The sequence below is a fragment of the Anopheles darlingi genome, chromosome 2, assembly GCF_943734745.1.
Source record: "Anopheles darlingi chromosome 2, idAnoDarlMG_H_01, whole genome shotgun sequence".
Lineage (NCBI taxonomy): Eukaryota > Metazoa > Arthropoda > Insecta > Diptera > Culicidae > Anopheles > Anopheles darlingi.
This window is the reverse complement of record NC_064874.1, coordinates 87,299,402-87,319,401: the sequence shown is the minus strand read 5'-3', so window position 1 is coordinate 87,319,401 and position 20,000 is coordinate 87,299,402. Positions and strand designations below refer to the sequence as shown.

The following is a 20,000-nucleotide window of genomic DNA, read 5'->3' as shown; positions in this document are numbered from 1 at the left end:
TGGCATTGGGTGTTGAAGTGTACGCGGTGTAGCACTTCAAACACAAAGCCACATCTGGTCTGCTGGTCCGCCCGCGGCCAGACTTTTCTCGCCGACCGTCGGGTTTGCGATCCATTTCAATCACGGGGCACGCGCTCCCAATCCCGTTGATTACTGCTAGGGCTAGGGCTAGCGCTGCTACTGCTACTGCTACTGCTGCCCACACAGTCCGCAGACCGGCCACATTGCGCGTCGGTGGCAGCTCAACCGGCTAATAACTAGCGCCTCACACTTTGCTCGGCTTTGGCTCCGGAACAACGCGCTCACCGCACTGCGGGGTGGTGGTCCCTAGTTCTTCCTCGCGTGGTTTGCTTCAGTTACCTCACTCCTCTCCGAACTCACTAGAAACGCATTTGAAATATTAGTTATTGATTATTAATTAATCATTTCATGAGGTCGCTAGAAGCGGGATGAAATCCGGACTCACCGAGTGTGGATACGCAGCAGAATCCTGAACTTCATCGATGAGAGTGTTTGATTTTTATGAGTTCAGATGAACCTTCTCACACCTTTCATCCGGAAAGTTCCCTTCACGTTGATGAGTTTCCTGGGGGTGTTTGAAGGATTAGCTGTTTGTAGACGGTTGTTACAGTTGCTGGCCACTGGTCACGACGATTTCTCGCTTCGATTCGATCCTTTGATGTCATAGCTGCTGTGTTACATTTTTAACGATCAACCTGCAACCAACTAACCGACGAGGTCAACGACGTTGGTTTGATTTAAACATACCTGGAAAAGGGTCATGTGGAAGGGAGTGGTACATGTCAACCCCTCCCGAAAACACCCACCTTCAACCGGAAGCGGGAGTCATGTTTATGTTTCAATCATTTATGCACCTTTCCCATCGCTTGCAGCATGGTGGCGGTGCTAAATCATTCAGCTCAAATGGCATTACACGGCACCGGCACTCCACCAACCATTGCCAACCCATTAGCTGGTAATTTGAGGAACAAAAGCAAACCAAACCAGAAAAAAAACGAACGAACAAAAATAAAAGCCACGAATGGAGTGGTGAGTACCAATATTTTCCTAGATTTGTTTGTGCGTGCCCGTGTGCGTGTGTTTGAGTATGCGCATGTTATTTTTTTGTGCCACATGTTTGCCCATGGCAATAGTGCAGGATGGGTTTTGGGTTCACATTTTTTTTTTGTTGTTTTCCTACCGCCGGCAGCACATATTATACATTTTGAATCAAAGCCATTTTTTCATATTTTATGCGGCTCAAAGGCATGGCTATATGGATGGAGGGATGTTACAAGGTAAAGAGAAGGCACAGTTGGGGGGGCATCATATCGAGTTTAATCATTCAGCCCTCCACGGACATCCGGAAAGGACTAGTTTTAAATGTTTAAACAAACAAGCGCACACACACACACACGCGCGCGCGCGCGCGGGATTCATAGGAATCCAACCGTTAACCGTTGCAAAGCACTGATGTAAGCCTATAACATTAACAACATGACAAATAAAAAACAAACCTCATCAATTAAAAGCGGCAGTTTAACGATTGAATGCCAATCATCAATCCGGGGATCAATTGTGGCTAAAAGCAATTTCATTTCCAACCAACTATCCAAGCTGGCCAAGCTGGTCGTCGGGCAGCCGCTGTAATGTTTGCTAAATGGTTAATATTTTATTCCAACAAACTCCAATCCCCCCAATCAAACAAAGTGTATTCGTAGCAAGAGGATGAGGGCTTTGGATGGAATGTCAAAGCGGTGTCCCGTACGTCAATCCTACGCCAGCTGCTACTTGCTGCTGCTGCTCCACACTTATCGAGCCATATCATCATCATTCTTTCGTCGAAATAACTGGAAACTTCAAACGGTTAAAGGACTACACCGGAAGAACACAACGGACCGGCTTTATTGTGCTTCGAAGAAGAAGTGCGACAGTCAGTCCATGGCGTCGGCCTTTCCCACTCCTGTCTACGTCTCTGCCGCGTGGCCGATGCCTTACAACAGGCAGTTAACTATAACAGACTCTCACTTACTTCCTTAACCCTTAATAGAGTGGTCCATTAGCGAGCCATCGTAAATCTAACCAACCTTCATGAGCGGCGGCGAGGAGGCAACACAACACCAACGCAAACCAAGAAGAGGATCTCCGGTTCCCCTTCTTCACCAAACCCTGGCCTAACTCTTAGCTTAAGCTGTGAAGCCTTTGTCCTAGCGCACGCTGTAAACGGCCCACAAATCGCCCTCTCTCTCTCGCCCTCTTGGAATTGTGTCCAACAACGGGGATAGCGCAGCGAGCCGAAGGGTAAGGGAATTCCTGGTTTCTCAGCTTCCGCCTTCAACGGGACGTTCAAGTTCAGGGGAACGAAAGGCTAATGATAATCCGACGACGGTAAGCGAGCGAGCGAGCCAGCGAGCGGGAAAGAAAAATAACATCAAATTTCAATTTCTCAATCAAACTAAATTGACTTTAACAATGACACTTACTTGTGCATGGGAGGAACGTCGTCCGGGCCGGGAAAAACTAAACCAGCACTGACGGCGGCACCAGCTACGGTCCAATAAACCGACAACGACGGTGATGGGCTTCTTTCTTCAAGGAAAAAGGCCCCGACAGCGACAGCAGCTTACGGACGAACCAGAACCATGGACCATGCAACGCGCGCTTGTGTGTGTGTGTGTGTCTGTTTGTGTTTACGTTGAAGATCCTCTAAAAAGGGTCTGCAAGATGTGGTTTTGACTTCTTCTCCTGGAAAAAAGTGTCTAAACACATACACACACACCGCACCGTGGCAGGTTGTTGGTGATTTCCACTTTGGAGCGTCTGCCGGCTTTGCACGGAGTTTAGCGGGAAGTGAACCGAAAATCGTGGCCCCTTTCCCGGGGGTGGGTAGCAAAGCGTAGTGGGTGTTTTGACTGGCCGTAAACAGCTTCGTTCAGCAGCTTCTTCGTTTTGCTGCTCGACCTCGACGTAACAGATGGTTTGACTCATTCGGCTCATCTAGTGGAAGAGAAGGTTGTCCTTCCTTCCTACCTACTCGACCGAAAGTTGGCGTTAAACCCGGTCGCAATAGTCACTTTCAGTCTGGCTGCTGCTAATATGAGGAAATTTAGTGGAAAACGGATGTGGCTTCGGCACGAATGTGAAAATAATGAGACTAGAAATGAATGACGCAACACTGCCTTGATGCCTCAGCGGCCAATTGGTACGTAACGAGGGTCTTAATCCTAGTGCTGTTGGTCACCACTATAAAACATAGCTAAAGTCTGAACCTGGAAACTTTAATATTATTAGAAGCTTAGAGTAAACCCCACCAAAAAGGCTCCAAGACAGATTTGATCTTCAGACGAACGAAGAGCTTTTGGGAATACGAAGACTCATACAAACCACTGCCAACCGGAGGTCAAAGGGAATATGTAAGTCGGTCAGCACAACTCAGCAGGTGTGCAACGGTGCATGAGAACGAGAAAAAAAGAGTAAAAGTGTGTGTCTGTGTGTGTCTGTGCCCTTTGAATATTACTTCATTCCGTTTTCAGTTTTCGGTCCAAGCAACCCACGTCCGAATCGGAGATCGTGAAGCAACAAGCACAACACAACTTTCAATGCCCCAGCGCTGCACGGCACTTTTGACATTTGAAGCTGCACCGGAACCCCGGGACACTTCTCGTTGCCGTCTCCGGAGGGCTTACTGATGTGTATTCGTGTGCTTGTGTGTGTGCGCTGTGGTATGAGAAAAGCCAATGTATAGAAAAGAGAGATCGACACTCGGGGCACTTCCACTGCAGGAGGAATATTATTAAAAAGGTAGAAGGAATTCGTCCACCAAGCACACATATATGTGTGTGTGTGTGTGTGTGTGCAGAGGATGTGTTTTTTTGTTTGGAGAACCTCACATCTTGCCATCGTCTTCTGAGATGGTCAACCTTCCTAAGAATACATCTCCTTCGAATTCATGTGACTCTCTCACTTGCTCTCTCTCTTTCTGGAGTGTGTGTGAAAACCCAGAACAAGCCGAGGACAAACTTTACCGTGCGGAAGCAAATATTGGACTAGGGCTAGCCTAATAAGGAAGTTCCCCGGGCTGACCGTTTACCCTTTGAGGGGTACGGATAAACACCCAAGACGGTCCCAGTCCGGTGGTGGTCTACCACCCCCGGGAGGGGGGTCCGGGGTCTCCAATTCTTGCGTAAACCACGGTGGCCTGCGGCATGCCAAAACCAAGACGGAGGGCCCGGCCCGGGAGTCCTCTACCCACATAAGAACCAAGATTCTTTTATGCGGCACACCACACACTCCTCTTCTCTCTGTGTGTATCCTCTTTTGGTCACATACACACACAGACAGTGCACATGTGCGACGGATATGAGGAACCGAGAAGGATAATCGTCACTCCACACACACACTCTGCCTGTGTGTGTGTATGCTCTATATCCTTTTGGGGCCTCCGGCTTTCGGGTCGAATGAGGCGCGTGGCAGCTCCTACGCCCTATATAGGCCCCGCGCGTTTGGCACATTCCTGCTTTTATGCCCACGAGAAACTAAAAGGAAATGCCCCTCGCGGCCTACCGTTTGCCACTGGCTGACGCAATGAAGCAAACACACCGAAGGCGCCCCTAAAAAAGGGACAGGGACACTCCACCACTCGGCTCGAACTTGATTTTTTAATGATGCAGCCACCACATACATCCCTCATGGCGACGGCAACGACGCGTACCCGGTCGCACGGACTGGTCGGTTTGGTACGGCGAGAAGGTTGCACAAAATTTAGGTCCTGGATAAATATTTGATGCGCCCAAGATGAGGCCTGCTAGTTTCAAAGCGATAGGCGAAAATTGTTATCTGCTGCATCAATTGTCAATATTTACCTCGAATGCCGTCGTGTGCCGGCCGTGGGCCACTACCGCCATGGCAGATTATTACGGAGTCTAGTGCTGAGGGTTGCGTTCTTTTTTCCTACCTTTTTGTTTTTGTTTTCGGAACAGCCGCAGCCGCAGGCATCCGTCTCGGTCCAAGGAGACCGGATATGAAAGACCGGAAATGGGGTGGCCTAACCAAAATGAACAAGACTTTTTGCGAAAGATAAGATGATCAGCAGGTTTACGACTATCCGGCATCATTAGTTTAACGGGTCCTATCATGATCTATCTCATACGAGGCCATACACCAATGACATCATCGCTAAGTAGACCATTTGCCTCGGTTTCTACGATGCGCTTTGACGTTTAAAACGCCAGCTTAGTTGTTTTCGGGGAAAGCACATTAGAAGCAAATGCTAGTTTAAACAGCTTTCCCTACGCGAGTTGTGAAGCCCATTTGCTACCCCCCCTGTTTTGCGACGAGTGATAAATGACAAGCTGCAAAGCAGTTAAGAACCCGCGCGTTCTTACGCGATTCTTGGAACTCCAGCTCTCCCTCAAAGCGTTCTTAACATACGTTCGCGCTGTTCGCGCTGTGCAGGAAAAGCAACAAAAAGAATCCGGCCACAACGGGCGGGAGGTCGGTGCCACCGGTGGTGGTGGTGGTGGTGATGGTGGCGACACTTTCGCAACAACGATCCTGTAAATCAAAGCTTAATTGCCGTCTTAATCGTTTGCACATAATGAAGCCGACTTCGAGAGGGGAAGGGGGGGGGGAGGGGTTTCGTCAACCCCGAAAAGGCTAAGCACACACACACACGCCCGCTGGGTGGTGTGAGGACCGAGGACCTCATGCATGTTCACGCGCGCCGCTACATCAGCGACACATAAGCATACGCTTTTTCTGTTTCAGCATCGTTTTCTCCACCTCCACCTCCCCCTTCTCTTCCTCACCATCATCATCATCACCCCAGTATCCATTAGCACCACCGCCGTGGCCATTCGCCATCTTCTGGCAGGCGCGCTACGCTACTACACCAACGGAAGAACTGGTCGTCTTGGTCTTGGTCGTCTTACTCCATCTTATTCGGTGACACTTGAGAAGCTCGTGGTGCGCGCTCTGTGTGTGTGTGTGTGTGTGTGTGTGTGTGTGTGTGTGTGTGTGTGTGTGTGTGTGTGTTGTGGAGCGGGACCTGATGCTTAATCGTCCAAGCTATTCTTAGTGCCCCAACAAAACACAACAAGCAACGCGTCGAAAGACGAAACGGAACACGTGGATTGGTGCCGTCCTGCATCCCTCTTCGTTTGCTTGTAAATTATCAGCGGGGTACACCACATGTATGACCTCCCCCCTCCCCTTGCATGTGCTAATGTCTGCACTCACTTCTGCTTCTTTCTGTTTAGCCTCGTTCCTTCTCCGTTGTTTTTGGATTTACGGTGAAAAGTTACGCGAACCGCTCGTTGAATTCGCGAGATACGAGCTCATAAACGGTCCGGTAACCGGTCTGGAAGGTACTCCAGTTGCTCCAGTGCTTCCAACATTAAAGAATATGCCTTTCGATTCTCACCTATACGAATGCATCGAATACAAAGAAGGGCAACTTCTGCTTCTTCTGAGAAGACAATAACAAAAACTTGATAAGCCGACGAATAGGCTTCCTCCAAGTGTCTAGAGCATTGGCCTCTGATAAAGCACTTCGCCGATGTTCTTCCTTTTCTTCACCAGGACTTCCAGGGTCCAGGGTGAGGGGAGCTTTATCTTCGGCACCCTGCGACTCCCGGTAGTAAGAACGTAACGTAAGACAGCGAAAGGTGTTTCAGCTCGTAGGTTTCTCCACAACTGCCGCCTTTCGCGCCGCGTGGTGAAAAACCAAAAAAATGTCCATCACCCACAGCGCAACGCAGAGCGAAAGAAAGGAGCAGAAAAACACAATATCATTACCCGTGTACCGAGCCCGATAAGCGCTCGGTGGTTCCGGTGGCGTCCGCTAGTGTCCGAAGGGCGCTACGGAAGAGTGAAGAAAGACAGGCAGGCAGGCAGGCAGGCAGGCGGGAAGCAAAGGGGTGTTGGTCCCGCCACCACACAGGCACTAGGAGACACCCAGACGACGAGCTGCTGTGCATTGTGTTTGCCGTTGTGCTCATGCGAGAATGATTTATAGGTCCCGAATCGTAAATGTCGCACAACGTGATTAAGCCATAGGGAAAATGAGCATTATTTATGGACACGGGGACATACACACGCGCGCGCACGAGGCTACGTTGCTGGTGGTGGTGGTGGTGGTGGAGATGGTTGTCGTGAAGTGATCGCCTGGGATGTGGTCTGGCCTAGAGTCAAGCTACTGGGGAAGGGGATGTCGAGGAGGAGGAGGAGAAGGAGGTACTGTGCTGTGGGTGTGTGGTGCGTGCTTTCACCTCACTCGCCACATAGGAGAGGATGAGGATAACACACTAATACACACACATACACACATGTGTATGTGTATGTGTGTGTGTGGCGGCGCTTAAGCGGTGTGGTACGGTCGAGTGCCCAGGAGTCCACCAGGAGAAGGAGGAAATAGATAAGAAAAGTGGCAAAACATAAGACATAAACAGATACTCGCTGACGACAGGAAGAGACCCACCTTCACTACCACCACCACCACCACCACTACCACATTCCAGCGAACGAAGCGAACGCTAGAGTACAACCTATTGGCAAAAAACCTTCCTGCTTAAAGAGCTTTCAGCCACGTAAGCGTAAAGGTAGGCAGTTGTGATACACCGACCGATCCGGAAGCGGGACTAGAAATGATGATATCTGGCAACAGCAGGAGCAGTGGCAGGAGTATGGAGCACCAACCATTACCACGTGTCAGGCCAGTGTGTGTGTATGTGTGTACGGGACAGAAACTTTTTGCACCTTTTGCCTCGCGCAAAAGACTAAGGAAGTCGACACAGGCACAGGCAGCGGACGTCCTCCTACAAGACGAAGCCATTAGGAGCTACCGGAGCTTGGGGAATCGCGAAGAAAAATGCGTATCCTGGGAGGATGATGACTCCCGTTTTCTCTGCCCACCGCACCCCCGGCCGGGTCCGGTCGGGTCGATGTCGGCAGATGTCGTTAGAAATGGGCGATGGTGCTTCAGAGGCGGAGGTGCTGTCTACCTAGATCCTTGGCCTCGCTCCTCGCTAGACCCGGCGCGCTGACGACACTCATATGGTTCGTACGGTAGCATACAATGTCGGTGCTGCTGCTACACACAACAGGTAAAATTATGTGCGTCATCAATTTGTTCCAATCAACGCCGCAACGCAACGCGGAACCCGGTACGAGGTGGACAGGACAGGCGTTCGTCCACAGGGGACCAGAAGTCGTCGTCGTCGTCGTCGTTGGTTCGCACACCACGTACCTGCAACCGTTGACAAGTGCAAAAGGGCTCTAGACACCATAAAATCATCATCCAGCGGCAGTGGCAGAAGCATATGGCCTTTTAGTCGACTGCCAAGGATGCCTGCTGCTTGTGGTCACCGCATGAATTTGGTGCAATTCGGTGAATTGTTTTACTCAAGTAATTCTCCTTGATACACATGAACACCGCTAGATGGCGCACGGGTAAAAGTCAATCAGATGCTCATAAAACGATGACGCCGGGTGACATGGTACACCACACATCTAGTAGTCATTGCGTGAAGAGTAGCGTGCAAAGTGAGCAAGTCATCGGAGTTTCATGGAGTGATGATGGAAGTTTTGAAGTAATTATTGGTAGAAATACGAAGTGATTCCGTGCGTGATTCGATCCGTTCAGTGTAAATGAAGAGCGTATCCTTGTTGAAGAAGTTTTTTCCGCTGAATTACCCCAAGTGAAATGAAATCTCTGTCGAAAGCTAAAGGTGTGCGGCGAGCAGAGAGCTGAAGTGTAAAAGTAATTATCGAAGTGAACAACACAATACAACCATCATCTTCGCGCGCGCGCGGCCATCATCAACTAATCGAAAGGTAAGCGAACTAACCAAACTCGATAATGGACACCAATCTCGATTTCTCTACTTCGCCCGTAGTCCGTTCCGTCGTCGCTCGATATCGTTAGTTTGATAATGTCAGCGAGGGCGTCACGTGTTTCAACGGAGATTAGACACCGCACACACACACACACAGAAACACAGTCAACACCTTCACGGTTTTGCGGAAAACGGAATACAACACACACAATTGTGCGCGAGAAGATTAATGCCATCATAACTCTCTCCGGCCAACGTCCGCTAATCATCACCACCGAGCCAGCCAGCAGCGGTCGGTCGGTCGGTCGGTCGGTCGCCACCACCCCTTAACTCCATGCCAACGAGCACTGCGACGACGACTACGACGACAACGAGCGACGACGAGCTGTAATCACTTTGCACCAAATTTGCGTCACTCTCCGGTCTCCGGTCGATGAAAAGAAATGAAATCCTCGTCGTCGCCGTCGTCGCCGTCGTCGCCGTTGCCGTCGCCGTCTTCCGTGACAGTCACCGACAGGAAGGGGAGGACGGGTGTAACCCCGCCCTAACGCCCGATGGAATAATGGAATAATTAATTGTCGGCTATCATCATCACCGGGGTGGCGTGACCGTGGTGGGGGGGTTGGCCAGCGAGAATGGCATTGTAATTTCGCCACTCATGCGCGCCGCCACCGCCGGCACACCATTCGCTGACACATCCTCTGCTAATCACCTTCACCCCAACGCCAACGCCAGCATGAAAGACGGAGCGCCAACGGAACTAAAGTTGGAACCAAATTTTCCACAGCATCAGAACGCGGAAGAACCCGACAAAAGACACTAATACACGAGATATTGTATCATAAAGTAGTTTATCTCCTTCACTCACTGGACCTAGAGCTGGAGTGTGGCCGCCCTGGTTATGGCCTCTGGTCTGGCCACCCCCTTCCATTTGTGGTGCGATCTGTTACTCGAGGGAAACGATTGCTCGTTTCCGGCGATGATCTAGTAACATGAAATCGAGCAGCGTTCGAAGAGAGAGAGAGGGAGAGAACTTCTTAATTACTATCGTGTCCACCTTCAGCGCGCCCTTATCGTGAGGGCAGAGGTCTCCGATTGCTTCACTCCCGGCGTGTACACAGGATTTCGAGACGTCGTTACATGGTCCCGGACACGGATAAGCTCAACAACATGCTCATTGTGCTGCTGCTGGATTCTTCTCGGCACAAAAACCATCGTCAGCATTCGCTCGTCTGACGAAGCAAGATTTCTTCTTCCTCAGGCGGGGGTGAGGAGGTTACGACCCCAGTGTGAAGGGGGAGGGGGGCACAACCACGACGATAGCGTGTCATTATTTTCGATCGATTCTCGGTGTCAAAGTGAAACCTTCCACTTTCAACTTCCGAACAACCGAACCGAAGTTTAATTAATTATCAGCACAGCAGAGTGGTGGTGGTGGTGGTGTTGGTGGTGATGGTGGTAGTGGCCATGGGGTCTCATTCTGGCCACCTTACTAACCAATCACGTCTAGCTGCGTTGCTGCTGCTACCTTCGACACACTCTTTCTCTCTCTCTCTCTCTCTCTCTCTCTCTCTCTCTCTCTTCACAAGTTTGTCTTGTGCCAGCATCGAGGCGTCGTCGTTCACCGTTTCGCTCCAGGGCACGGAGTGGGATTCCTGGAATCCCAGCCAGCGCTGTGCTGGATAGAGACACAAGGTGACACATCGCCTCTGGCTCTGGCTCTGGAAAAACCACCAACAGGGCAGAGCTGGACACAATAACGCCCCCTTTCTCCTCGATCTCTGGATGTAATAGCGTAACAAAAAGCGATAATTTAAGGATGTTCGTTAATCGATTTTGGATGAGAAAAAGGGGAGAGGGGGAGGTCTTCTTGGAATGGCATCTCACCGTAGGATGATGATGGGGGTACTTGAGAGCGAAAACCGCGACAATACGTGTATGTGTGCGCGATTTCTCTCCCTCTCTCGATGATACTTATGATTACTGGCCATAATCGATGGGTTCGAATGGGCTGTCAAACAACAACAACAACACCGCACGCCACTTGTAGCACACTGGTGTCAACTGCAAACAACTCGCGCTCGCGACGTCCACTCCACAACGCCAGCAAAACACATTCGACATCCCAGAAAGCATCCTCGACTCTCGAGGATCAGAGAAGGGATCGACACAACAGGGCGGTCTTCGATACGATTAGCATTCAATATTCCCCTCTCCCCCCTCCATCTTCTCGGGCCGGTATGTCCCTGCAGTTGACAAGCCTAAGCTTGCTTGCGGGCCGGCACTTGACTTTATCGCAAATTAAAGCCCCCAGATTTCCTGACCTCACGATGGTGTGCTTAAATTTTGGAAAATTAAATTAATCCAATGGCGGCCACTCCCACAGCGGCCGCATTATGGCAAAACCATGACATGAAGTCCCCTTTGAAGTGCTGCCAGGCAGGAGGAGGAGGAGAACGAGACGACTCCCGCGTGGATCTGACCGAGTGGCCGACCGACCGGGAGGGCTTTTGTGTCTTAGACAAGGGCGCGCCTGGCATGGCATGTGTTTACCATAATCTTGAAACCGTGGCGGACCGGGCCGGACGGTGACCGCCGTCGCCACTACCGCGAATGGCTGGCTTAAAATGATTTTCCAACAACGCAGACCACCGTACCGCGTACCGGAAAGCCGGGCAGGTGTATCAGCAGAAGGGGGAGGAGAGAAAGCACTCGATGTGCGTGTGTTTGTGTGTTATCGTGTCAGCGAGTGCGCCTGTCCGCCCTCTCCCTCCATCTCTTGTTCTCGCTTGTTTGCAGATTTGACGTAATTGTTTCAAGGATTAGCATAACAATGCGAATGGCGGATGCGTTCGTCTCGCTATCGCAATCCGTGGCTGCAGCTCCAAGCGTCCGACCGGGGGGTTTCCATGCACTTAATGTCCATTACGCCCGATACGCCAGCCATTATGACACGACCAGCCTCCACCCTGCCCCTCCGTTTGTGTGGAGTGTGACAGGGATTTAGTGATTGGCACGTTTCGCGTCGTGTCGCGCGCCCTTTTGCTCTCTAATTGATGATGCCTTTCACGGGACACGGGACCCACGAGAGAGCGTAAAAGCACTGGGACTAGCGAGGGGAGGGGGGGTGCTTTGAATAGCCTTTATGTTTTGAACATGAAGTGACGCACATTGCCAGTGAAAGGTTGAGCGTTTTATTTCTGTTACTTAAAGCCGCTCAATTCCATGGAGGACTCGCCGCCCCGGAGGATCAAATTCCATTCCTGGCATCGCGTCTTAACCCACGTTGAATTGTGTAACCGAAGCCGGAACACAGCAACAACGAAAGAAAGAGAGAGGTGGAAAAAGTGCTTTCAAATAACAAATAGCCGGCAGCAGCAGCAGCAGCGGCAACGAAGTACATAAGCATAACCTCAACAACACAAACATCCAACACAAGCTTTGAGCAGCATCAGCGTCGACGCAACATCCAAAGGCCACCTACACTAGGTTTCGGTGACGACAAGTTCTGTTCTTTCGTTTCCGTCCTTCACTTCACTCTCTCTCTCTTTCTTTCTCTGGGTCTGTCTCTCTGTCACTCGTTCTATGTTCCTGGCATAAGGGCCCTTGTTTGCTGGGGAACCCTCTGCTAATGCTGCTCCAGCTGCAGCGAACGATCAGTTCTCCGAACAACAACAGCAACAACAGCAACGGTGCGGACACACAGGAAGCGAAATCCTGCCGCAACGAGATCAACGAAACAACAAACACGGCACCACACCACACGGAGATTATGGATGTAACAATGCTAACTAATCCTATTTAGTTGGATGCTTTTTGCTCTCTGTGTGTTCTCTCTCTATCGCTCTCTCTGTTGGCAGGGCTTGGGAATTGGGATGCCACACATACACACACACAGACAGCCTGCTTTCATCATTTGGAGCGATCGCGTCTGAATCGAGCAGAAGCAGCAGCAGTTCCGTTCTCGACCGTCAACGGGGCTCGACGCGACCGGATTCTCCTTTTTTTTGTCCCGGTCTCCAGCTTTTCATTCTGAGCTTTACGTTGTTTTCGCTTTTATGCGTCCCCAGCTCTACCCTCCCGCCATTATCCTTCCCTTTCCGGCAGCCGTCAACATCGCAGCGAAGCAGATAGCAAATCTGGTCACCTGCAGGTGATCGTGAGATGCTCCTCCGTGCTGCTGCTGCTGAAAGGCGCCACTCAAAAGCGAAGAAAGAAGTGGAAACACTCCTAATGATGGTCTTACGTCCGATGCATTCTTGCATAATGTCATAATAACACCATGCCACGCCGCGTTCACCGGCTAATGGCCAGTCCTCGACGACGACGACGACGACGCCACCAACCGACCGACTGGCCACACGGAATGCACACACAATGCGCACACAAGCACCTCGCCACGCCACGGAAGCACCCCTTGCTACGGATGGTGAGCCAACACCATTGGTATCGGATTATTTTAGCGGACGCGATCCGCGCTCTCCTGCTCACCCGTTTTCCGCGGGTTTTCCGCGAGAGAACAGGTGCAAAAGCTCTAGAGCGCGAAGGCGAACCAGCGTAATAGCACGCAAACGCTTGTGCTGCTGCTGCTGGTGATGGCGTTGGATCTTCTTAGACTCAGAGACAGAGACGAGGACGGACGAATAACGAAGATGCGCCCTCGTGCCGCTCGTTGGTGCACCGGAGTTCTTTCTTTATCCTGCTTGATTGCGCTTCGGTGAATTCATTTCGATCTTCGAGCGTCGGTTGTGCACTGTTTGCGATTCTAGCGGTCCCAGGATGTGGGAAGGTGTTCGTCGGACCAGTTTTACTACATTTTTAAGGTAGATAATTGGACTGAAGTATGCTAGCGATTGTGAGGCTTTAACTATCCACCTGATCGTTTAGGAGCCATTCAGTAGCTCTTAGGAGTCGCAGTCCTTAAAGAATGGCCCTGTTTATTACTCCATCTATAAGGATATTCGAGGTCTGTTTTGGTCTTGAACCTAAAGCCGGGACTTGGAACTCGAAATTGTAAGGCATTAGTTGCTTTATTGATGGAACACTTTTATCTTTTAGTCGAACTTACAATAACAATTTCTTAAATCTAAATTCATGGCAAGTTTCCATTCGCCAAGAAGTCTTGTAAGTTGAATTATTCTATTTCCAACAATACAATCAACAAATGCGCGAGAAGCAACCTTCTTTCAAGAAGAGTCAACCTTTCCTACCTCAAACTATTGTAAAACGCTTCCAAAACTGTCACTCCATTTCTTGATCGCCGTTCTGTGCCCCCGTTTTGTTCCACGTCGTTTCTGCGGCTCGAGCAGCCCAAAATACGATTCTCCTTTGCGGACGGTAGCGCTGTCGGTTGATGTTGTTTGATAGATGAAAACCACAACCACCTGCCAGCTGCCATTTAAGGTTCCTGCGGCTTCCTGCAAAAGATAACAACACCAACCCAGCCGCCCAGCCACCCGAAAAACCAAACCACGGCCACGGGCCACGGTGAGCTTTTGAACCGGAACCGCACCACCGGGAACCGGAAATGGTGGTAGAAAGTGGGGTGTAAAAGAAATGTAAGGCAACTTCTCTCTCCCTCTCTCTCTCTCTTTGGCTCTCAGAATTATGTCCAAAAACCAGGGAAAAAGGCCCCGTGCGTTCCACACGCTTGCTCGCGCGCGCCAAAAACACACGCTCGCCAGGTTCGGCCCGAAAAACCGGTCCGTAAAAGCGTCAGACGAAATTGAAAACACCGGGCAAAAAGGAGGAAAATCGAAATCGGATCGGAATATATTTTATACCCCCGTCCCGCATGCCATTTCCACACCACCATGAGAGGAGCGGACATTCCCATTTTGTGTTTATTCTCGGGATCCCTCGGGCCTGCCTCTCCTTTTTCCCGCACCCCTCCTTTCCTGGGGTGCCTGGGACGCCAAAACAACCCGTTTTCGGTCACCCCGTTTCGGTGGTCACGGCGACGACGACGCTGACGACGACGAGTACGAAATTATTCCAATCACAATCACCACAAACCGCACCCGCAATCCCGGGCACCCCCGGGGGGCGACGCGTCATCATCGGAATCGGAAGACGGAAGACCACCGCCACCGCCAAACGAAAAAACGTTTCAAAAACACTGACAGAACGGACCACGAACGGATCCCCGTGAATCGTGTGTATGTTTCCCGGAGCATTCGATTTTGGCATTTTATTATTTGGCCGGAACTCGGAACAGGAATCGAATCTTACCTTTCCGTTTTGCTGCGAGAACCCATTTCAACACCTTTTTTCCGGGCGCCCCAAACAAAACGAGGATCCTCCGTCCCCCTCCCTTCGTCGTTTCGTCATCATCATCATCGTTGACCACGGAGGGTGGGTATCGCCTTTCTTTTAACGACAGTTCCCCTCGCCACGATGAAGAACGGAACGAAGATGTTAAAAGAGGTCCGTCCGATTCCAGGGCGTTCTGTCGGACGACCTACATCACAATCCGCGGAACCGTTTGGTTTCTGTCGTCGAGAAGCTGCCAGTTCTCGATGGTAATCATTTGCGGTGAATCGGAAATGATGATTCCGGCTACTTTCGCTGTGTGTGTGTTTGTGATTGAGAGATTCATCATCTAGATAAGATTCTGATAAAGAAGCTGTCAAATAGTCCACAGTTCCCAGTGACAGAAGGAGTCAGCTTGAGTTGAGTCGATTGGATCCTTAAAGTCTCGCGTCTCGCGAATCGCTCCTGACCCGAAAGTCCCCTCTGGACTTATCAAGAACAAGACCGGGGAGCTACTAACACTTGACAGCTACTAGGACCCACTAGCAATCCCATTCATTTCGTACTGTTATGATACTACTTTCTATTCCCAACACAACTGCACACTCCGCTCTCTGAAGCACTTCATCCAGGAGCAGCAGCAGCAGCACCTCGACATCCTTAAACAACGGGAATTTTCGTCATTCCTCCAGAGGGTCATCTGTGCAGTGGCGACTGAGATACACTGACTGTTTAGTGCCACAATTACAGTTGCTCTCTACTGCCACCCCCAAAAAACCCCGTTGACAATGCCAGATCTTTGTGTGCCGAAGGACTGCCGCAAAATGAAACGAATCCAACTGCAGCAGCAGCAGCAGCAGTTCCAGACCCTCAAGCAGTGGGTCAATTTTCCCTTTCTGCTTTTTTTCTGCGCACCAGCTGCGACGCTGCAGTCGCAGTCCAGCCGGCCAGCATCAGCACACCACCGGCGGGCGCTCTGGAACTGATGTTTATTGTCGTCAGTGATTAAATTTTATTGTCGTCTAGTTGAAGCCAGTTAGAGACGAGAGAACTGGCTGTGTCCGTGTGTGTGTGTGTGAGTGTGTGACACGGCCGCGGGCCACGGCTATCACACACCACATACGCCAGCCACCGGAGCAGCAGCAGCAGCAGTAGTGCATTCGTCAGCAGCAGCAGCAGCAGCAGCACCGGAATGCGCTCGCCGGAGGACGCGCTTCTGCTGCTGCTGGTGTGACGATGGGGTGTGACGACGATTTTGACAATAAATGCTACTCTCGCCGTCGTCGTCGGCTAGCCAGCCAGTCAGGCCAGAGGCAACAAACGCTGACCATGTATAACACACACACACAGACACCGATGTGACCTGTTTCTAGTACCGAACGCGCTAACCAGCTATTTTTCGTTCTCCTTTTTTTTATTTTTGGTCGTCCTTTTACGCGCAAAATTGGCGCAAATTTTTCATTCATTCCATGTGTCTCGCTGTCCTCCACAAATTTCTCACCACACCCACCAACCCCCCTTGGTGGTTGGTGGTAAACGGACTGATGAGCACCAGCTAGCGAGCTCCGAGGCTTGATTTTTTTTTTTTTTGTTTCAGTGTCAGGATTCCAGTGAACGGCGGTTCTAGTTTCGGCGTCGGGCTTTGCTTTTTTCGTCCTTTTTTGTGAGTCAAAAGGGGGGGGGGGGGTTGACGAATTGGATTGGACCGCACAGACCTCGGGACAAATGCCACGAAACGTTTACGATACGTCGGGACTACTATCGAATTAGAACCCGTAACCCTCGCGCCGTTAGCCCCCGGGTTTGTGTGTTTTACGGCGCAACATGAACCGTTTACAACCGAGAACCGAGGGCCGGGGGAGGATGTTTTATTTATTCAAAAAGGAGCTCCAGGAGGGCGGAATGTTGCACCTGAACACAACACAACGGGTAGCAGCAGCAGCAGCAGAAACAAGTGACATCAGGGTCAGCAAATTGGCGACATTTTTAATTAATTTTCCATTCAGACCGTCATTTGGTTTGAATGAGTGATCCACCCGTTTAGTGATAGTAGTAGGTGTTTTAGTGTCTCGGTCTAAAGCGGCGGGGTTCTTTGAGGACACCAATTACACACCCAGTTCTTCACTCACTCCGGTGTACAGTACATCGTCTCGTCCTAAACTGGACTCGTTTGGAGTTCGTAAATTGCTCATTAAATACGCCACCCAACCCCCCGGCGAGGCATCTGTAGAGACTGTCTGTGGAGTGTATTAAAAGCGAAGTCCATTTTTAGCACTCCACGGACCGGCCGGTATCGATGCTTTTTGGCATAAAAATATGTTCATTGATAACAGAGCACTCCACTGTCGGCCATCCATCCGATATAGCTTATATATAGCGCACTCCATATATACCTCTCCATAAAGTGGTACCCAATGAAGCATAGTTTAAATTCCATTACCGTACCCACAAACACACACACAAACACAAACAGCGAAACAGAGCCCACAGCATTTGGCAAATCGAGTTTTTAAAAAGCCGGCGCTACACACACACAACGACAGGCACAAACCACAAGAGAAAGAGAGAGGGCGCAAAGGAAACGCATTAATTCGATATCAGCCAGCAGCCATCGTTGTTGTCGTGCGCCGTAAGTAGCGTTCGCGCTCGCGCATAAAAATATGCAGCCCACAATCCGCGTAATCATGTTTCGCCAGAGCACCCCGAGGAGGTGGACGATGTTCCGCGCTGGTCACCAACACCGAGGTGCTAGTGGTGGTGGTGGTGGTGGCGGTGGTCGAGAAATAGGGTGGGAGCGCATTTATTTGCTCTCGATAAAAACAGTAAAACGCTTCGAAATGGGCCAAATGGGTGCCCACCAGACAAACAGAGACAATCACAACGACCATCACCTACCCAAGGGGTCACCATTTTTATTGCACCGCTTCTCTTCTCCCTCAGTCCTTCTCGTCGAGCTGTTCAGGTTTTCTTTTTTTTTGCTCCGGTTTTTAGCCCCTGCTAGTGAGTTTAATTTTTCCGTATCTTCATTTTGTCCTCGGGGCCCATCCTGCTCTCCATATCTCCCCCTTTTCCTCTTCCTTTCCCTTTTGGAAAACACTAGCTCAAGCCCAGACAGTGATAACGAGAGAGAGGCCAACCGCCCGCGAATGTCCGCGAATGTCCCCGACAGACTGCTTTAAAAGAAGGCAACTCGGTGGCGGCGGCGGCGCTCGAAATGACCCTTATCTTCGCTTATTGATAAATAAATTTTCTCATTTACACAATTTATGGCTTTATTTAAATCATTACTTCTTCGTCCTATCAGCGCAGTGGCGCCGTCCGTGGGCCTTAGTAGGCGCGCGCGCCCGTCGTCCGATTTTGTCACTTCATTAACGGTGCGAATCGAGCAGTTCGTCGAGCAGTCATCGTTGACGCATCGTAGTAACCTCAGTTTTCCTCCAGAAAAAGGGATTTCTTAGTAAAAAGGAGGAGTGTGTGCTCCGGAATCCGGAACCGAAACACTGATGATCTCAGCTCCCGATAGCTTTATTTCCTCGTTTGCCTTTCCCCTATCACCACCACCATCATATCCGGTTTGATTTGTTGTGGTGTTCGAGGCCCCTGGTGTTCGAGATGGCCTGAGGAAAACTCGTGGCCAATGTTGATGCTGCTACTGCTGCTGATGATGATGATGATGATCGGTGAACCAAAATAAACCAACCAGTTTTTTTTTTTTTCGTCTGTTTGGCCTCACCAGGCTTATCCCGTATCCCAAAAAAAAACCGATGCGTGGTCTGACCAACCAACCAACCAACGCTTAAGGCTATTTGTGTGCGTGTGTGTATGCGGTACGCGCGAAATATAATGTTATTTCGATATTTTCCCCTTGGACCCTCCCCTCGGACTGGGCTGCTGCTGCTGCTGCTGGCGATGGTCAAGCGAATCGGTCGGGTATTTAATGTATTTTTATAATTTACGGTTATAAGGCTTGCGGTAGAATAAATTTAGCTCGCACTGGCTTGGCCTGACCTGGCCGGCCGGTACGGTCATCGGTACGATGCGACAGGCACGATGCGAATCGATTACTCATGTGTTGGCGCGTAACAGGCGCTGGCGAGGTGCGAGATGAATCGTGCGGGATTGTGAGGTTATAGCGAAGGCCTCGGACACACTCACAGACACAGATAAACACCCTGATTACACCCTGGCATTGCAGCAATGCCCCGGGAACTGTTATTTATCGGACTGAAGGATGGACGGGAGCAGCGATTTACAACGGAGTGTTTGTTTACACACACACTCACATACATATGGACACTGGATTCGATTTTTCCACAAATTATAACAACCGCGAGCGATAATCGAATCGATGCAAAGGCAAATGACATGTCAAACTGTCATTACACCAACTACTTTCAAACTCATATAATCCCCCCCTTTTCTGTGTGTCTCTGACCGCAAGAAGGGTTACACACACACACACCTGAAACCGAGAAGAAAGAAGGTCACCACATCGTTATCAGTGCCATCGTAACGGGGATGTTAAGCGCTCAAAACTTACCACAATAACACCGGTAATTGTTCCAGCTGATAACCTTATCATACACACACACACACACGCGGACACATGGCCACCACTACCACCACCATCATCATCATCATCATGGTTGGCTATAATAACTCTTATCGAAAACGGCCACAATTTGAGAACTTTCACCTTTTCCCGACGGCCAACGACCGTTCCGGTCCGTTCCGGTCCGTTCCGGTCGGTTGTCTTCACACCACCAACCGATCGTTGCGTTTCGGATTTTATCTTTATCGCCTTGGCCTTCCCTTGGCGTCTGCTGAGTAGATAACCCCCTCGTGTCCTACCCTCACCCTTTGCTGCGAAACAACGCACACACGCATCCACACGCGCCGAGAGGAAAGGGAGAA

General features: G+C 50.4%; 1 protein-coding gene across 1 annotated transcript in view; it reads right to left on the bottom strand.

Annotated features, from left to right (window-relative positions):
* Window positions 1–5,690: 5,690 nt before the first annotated feature.
* The window catches only part of LOC125952825 (protein expanded), a 157,497-nt gene continuing 143,187 nt past the window's right edge, over window positions 5,691–20,000 (bottom strand). The window contains exon 7 of the mRNA XM_049682551.1: window positions 5,691–5,702. The gene's annotated coding sequence lies outside the window, so the exon portion shown is untranslated. The remainder of the gene's footprint in view (window positions 5,703–20,000) is intronic.